Consider the following 5,698-nt stretch of genomic DNA (forward strand, 5'->3'; position numbering starts at 1 on the left):
GCTTACAGTAGCTAACTTGAATGTCTATAGTAGGTAACTTCAATGCTTACAGTAGTCAACTTGAATGTCTATTGTAGTTAACTTGAATGCTTACAATAGTAAACTTGAATGCTTACTTAAATGCTTAACTTAAATGTCCATAGTAGTTGTCCATAGTACTTGAATGCTTAACTTAAATGTCCATAGTAGTTAACTTGAATGTCCATAGTAGTTAACTTGAATACTTACAGTAGTTAACTTTAATGCCTATAGTAGTTACCTTGAATGCCTATACAGCATAATCGCGTTGACACACCGGTTCTCGTCAGATCACCGAAGTTAAGCAAAGTTGAGCCTTGCTAGTACCAGATGGGTAACCATTTGGGAATTCTAGGTGCTGTATGTGCTTTCCGCTTATTTCAGCATTATTTCCAGTCGTTCTGAACCTCCACTTGCCACTGGTATTTAACAATGTTGACTCAGGAGAGGTGTGGTTGGAGATTGTGCAACTCTTGCCACAAAAAAAACTCATGCGCAGGCACCCTTATAGTGGCTATCGATAGCCGGTCAAGACTGAAGGAAGCCATTTGAATGCCTACTGGAAAGAACTTGAATACGTACTGGAAAGAAATTGAATACTTACTGGAAAGAACTTCAATACCTACTGGATAGAACTTGAATGTATAAAGGATAGAACTTGAATACCTACTGGACACTATCCTATAGTGTAATGTGTCTCTGTACAAAGACAACCTGACATGTGGATACTTTTTCTACAAGTAAACACTGACTAAATATTTAAAATCACATAGTATTTGCCGCTAATATAAGATCTCTTCGGTATGGCCAACGCACACTAACTTTTGTGGGGAATGGTTCACCTTCTCCAAGTGATGTTTTTAGAATTTTGTTTGAAGTAAAATGAAGCAATAAGAGACGTATTATTTACTTTGAAAAGAAAACATATTTTAATTGTTTTTTAATTATTAAAATTGATTAATTAATGTTCCATGTATTATACTTATTTGTTGTTACGCATTTTTTTTATTTGTTTCATGTTTATTTATTTTAACCAATTAAATTATTTTAAATCTATGCGGGGGCGGGAGCAAAACGATTTTGAATTTTGTATCTCTTCTCCGAACTCATTTAAGACTGTTAAAAACGCAATATTTTTTGATCAGTTGACACGTGAACATTTGCCTTTATTTCCTTTATGTCATCGGGTTTTCGAATATCACACTGGGCAATAATTCTCTTGTAAATAATTCGAGTTATTTCATAGTCGATATCGAAAAGTATCACAAACCTTAGTCGCTTAAATTAAAAATGGATGAAAATATTTGATAGTTGATATTTTTGAGATGAGGATTTATAATTTTTTTTGTTTTATTTGGACTATTATTCTCATCTTGTTTTTTTTTTCACAACGTTTCGGTCGATGTAACCTCCGACCATCTTCAGGTGCATTAAAAACAAACAAGCAAACATACAAACAAAAAACAAAACAAGATGAGAATCATAGTCCAAATAATTCAAAAAATAATTATAAATCCTCATCTCAAAAATAAACATTCATCGTATAAAAAAACCCGGAATTGACCCGGAGTTATTAATAAAAAACGAAAAAAGACTTGTCGCTATTTGCATTTTAAATTTATAGCGGCTGTGTTCGTGGGGAAAGCAAATAAAGCAAACCTTTTTTTTTTTTACTAATAATCAACAATATCCAGTCTGAATGCACCTGAAGATGATCGGAGGTTACATCGACCGAAACGATGTGGTAAAAAAAACAACCAAGATGAGAATCATAGTCGAAATAATACAAAAAAATATCTGATAGTTGTATTGAACTTCAAACCATGATGCGTTATAATTAAGAAAAGTTTAGAAACCATCGTGAGCGGATACTACGGCTAGTATATATATATATATATATATATATATATATATATATATATATATAAATATATATAAATATATATATATAAATATATATATATAAATATATATATATTTAGATATATATATATATTTATATATATATATTTATATATATTTATATATATATATTTATATATATATATATTTATATATATATATTTATATATACATATATATTTATATATATACATATATATTTATATATATATATATTTATATATATATATTTATATATATATATATTTATTTATATATATACATTTATTTATTTATATATATTTATTTATATATATATATATATTTATATATATATATTTATTTATATATATATATATATTTATATATATATATTTATATATATATTTATATATATATTTATATATATATTTATATATATATATTAAGATATATATATTTAGATATATATATATTTATTTATATATATTTATTTATATATATATTTATATATATATATTTATTTATATATATATATTTATATATATATTTATTTATATATATATTTATATATATATATTTATATATATATATATTTATATATATATATTTATTTATATTTATATATTTATTTATATATATATTTATATATATATATTTATATATATATATTTATATATATTTATATTTATATATATATATATTTATGCATATATTTATATATATACATTTATATATATATTTATATATATATATTTATATATATTTATATATATATTATATATATAAATATATATATAAATATAGATATAAATATAGATATAAACATATATATATATAAATATATATAAATATATATATATAAATATATATGCATATAAATATATACATATATACATATATATATAAATATATATGTATAAATATATATATATATATATATATATATATATATATATAAATGAAATGTGTAGAAGGCGGTACAATGCAGAGGTAACGGAAAGACACAAGTTTCCGTTACCTCTGCATTGTACCGCCTTCTACACATTTAATTTAACTACATACTATACAATGCTTCAAGAAAACTACATTCACCTCTTATATATATATATATGTATATATATATATATATATATATATATATATATATATATATATATATATATATATATAAATACTAGCTGTACCCGGCCACGCGTTGCTGTGGCTCAGTTTGTTAAAGTGGAACACATGTGAAAGTAGAGAAAAGTTTGATTCTTTTTTTCAAGAGAATGTACAAATTATTTATTTTTTTAACAGATGTTAAGAAAATAAACAGAAAAATACTTCCATCATTAATTATGCGAAAAAATGAATAAAATGTTGATTTAGTGTTTAAATATGCTTATAAATTACGATAAAACTTGCTTAATATGCACTGTTTTATGGTTGTTGTAAAAATGGAACGGAAACTTAAATTTCGCATCGTTTTAATATTTCTTAATTTTTTAATTGTGCCCCCCAAACGAATATAATCAAAACACTAACATTCAACAATTGTACTTTATGTATATAAAACACAAAATATTTATTAAAAAAAAAAGTTAATAACGAAACGGAAATAATTCCATTTTTAAACGAAAAGGTCAGTTTGGTATATCTTTTTGTTATTTTTTACATAAGTCCAGCTTACCATTCACATTGGAAATGTCGACATTTATAGGTTGTCGGGTACGTTTACAATGAATAAACACTCCAATCTAGTAGATGTATCAGAATTTTTGTAGGATTTTTTTACACCCCTATCACGAAACTGCGAATAAAATATAAAAATCTCGTAATTTCTTTTTTAAAAGTGGGTTGTTTATTTTCTTTATGGATTATACTTCCAAAATAAACTATTAAAGTTGTTTTAAAAGTAATAGAAATATTTTTTTTATTTTTTAAAAAACAGTAATGAATTTTACGAACTCAATATTTTTCAATTTTTAAACTTTAAAAATCTATCAAAATTTTTCTATTGATTCTATTTTTACGTTATTTTCAGGGTCAATGTGAAATTTTATGTTCTTTCCAATAAACCGAATATAATATTTTAGACAAACGTTTTTTTAATTCACGTCTCCCCCCATTTTCAAGTGTGTAGTAAAAAGTAAATAATTAATTTACACACCAAAGTTTTATACATCACAAATTGAAGAGAAAAGGTCAATAAGTAATATATTCAAATTTAAAACAAAAAAAGTAGTGTTTTTTAGAAATTTACCTGTAAAGTTCGAAGTTTAAAACCTTTTTTTAACCACGTTGTTTTTTTTTCTTTTGTTTTTTTATGAAACCTTGGTCCTTGCTCCTTTAATTGAAAAAAAAAATTAGGGCTTGAATTACATTTTCCGAGTAGTTATAAGCTTGGAAAGACGGGGTAGAATAATTCACGCCTCCCATTTTGAAATGTCTATTAAAAAGTAAATACATTATAAATTGAAGAGAAAAGGTCAATAAATAATATATTCAAATTTAAAACAAAAAAAGTAGTGTTTTTTAGAAATTTATATGTAAAGTCCGAAGTTAAAACCTTTTTTTTTTTAAAAACATGTTTTTTTTTTGTTTTTTTTTAATGAAACCTTGGTCCTTGCTCCTTTAATTGGAAAAAAAAAGGGCTTGAGTTACATTTTCCGAGCTTGGAAAGCCGGGGTGGAATTATTCACTACTTTTCACGAAATTTCTTACACACCTACCAATCTACCCATGTTAAGAACGGCTTTCGGAATAGACACCCCTAACCTTGCCAGAATACCCGAAAAGCTATAAAAGTTGACGTGTCGAATGTAAAAATGTACCGAATTTAAAAGGGAACGAAATTCAAATTTCCGTTCCATTTTTACAACCGTAAAGCAGAGCATTCTATGCAAATTTTACCTAACTTACTGTATTAATGCTATTTTTTAAAGCAAGAACAAAAAAAGGTAAATATCTAGATACGCTACTACAGAACACCGACCACTCTAATTTTTTTAATAGGTAATTGAGATCGCTGACAACGAATCTGATAGTCAAACTTGAGGCAAATTTACCGTTTGCATGGTATTTACCCCTGAACCCACGAACTTCTTTCCACCATTTTGCAGCTTCCGTTTATGCTACGCGCATGCACGCTGTAGCATAAACGACGGCTTCACCAAGCAAACTACGTTGGGAGGAGGGGATTTTTTTTTCCAGGACATAGAATTTTCTAATTTTCAAAAATACATTATAGCGCTTTTTGGGTGCAAAATTTAAAATTAGCTGAAAAAGAAATAAAATAAGAAAAGGAAAGCACACCAAGTTGGAGTAGGGGGGTAATTTATCTGTTTTTTTTTTTACCTGGAACATAGAATTTTCAAATTTTCCGTAAGTAACGCACCATTTAACATTTTCCGAAGATTTTACTTTGTACATTGGGGGTGCGAGCGGTGTGTGTGTGTGTGTGTGTGTGTGATGTTGGGGCGCGCGCGCCCCAACATCACCCCCCCCCAAAAAAACAAATTAGAGTGGTCGGTGTTCTGTAGTAGCGTATCTGGATATTTACCAAAAAAATATTTAGGTTTGGCTATAAATTCCTAAACTCATTTCACCTTAAATAATTTAGGTGACTGAAATAGGAATCTAATTGAATTTTTAATTTCCTGAATAGTATGCGAGAATTCATTTTTCTTCGAGTTATATCGAATTCATTAATACGGACTTTAGGGGCTTTTCTCGTAATGTTACTGTAAAAATTATTTTTTATTGTAACAAATTACGATGCTTTAAAAAAAGCAAAAATAAATTCTTGCGTTTTTTATTTACTACTGAAAACCATAAC

At 26.2% G+C, this 5,698-nt stretch overlaps 1 pseudogene; it reads left to right on the top strand.

Annotated features, from left to right (window-relative positions):
- The first annotated feature begins 268 nt into the window (after positions 1–268).
- Positions 269–385, top strand: LOC145246380 (5S ribosomal RNA; annotated as a pseudogene).
- Positions 386–5,698: the final 5,313 nt, after the last annotated feature.

This window comes from Euprymna scolopes, chromosome 23, assembly GCF_053919585.1.
Source record: "Euprymna scolopes isolate OS-2025 chromosome 23, ASM5391958v1, whole genome shotgun sequence".
In the NCBI taxonomy this organism is placed as follows: Eukaryota; Metazoa; Mollusca; class Cephalopoda; order Sepiida; family Sepiolidae; genus Euprymna; species Euprymna scolopes.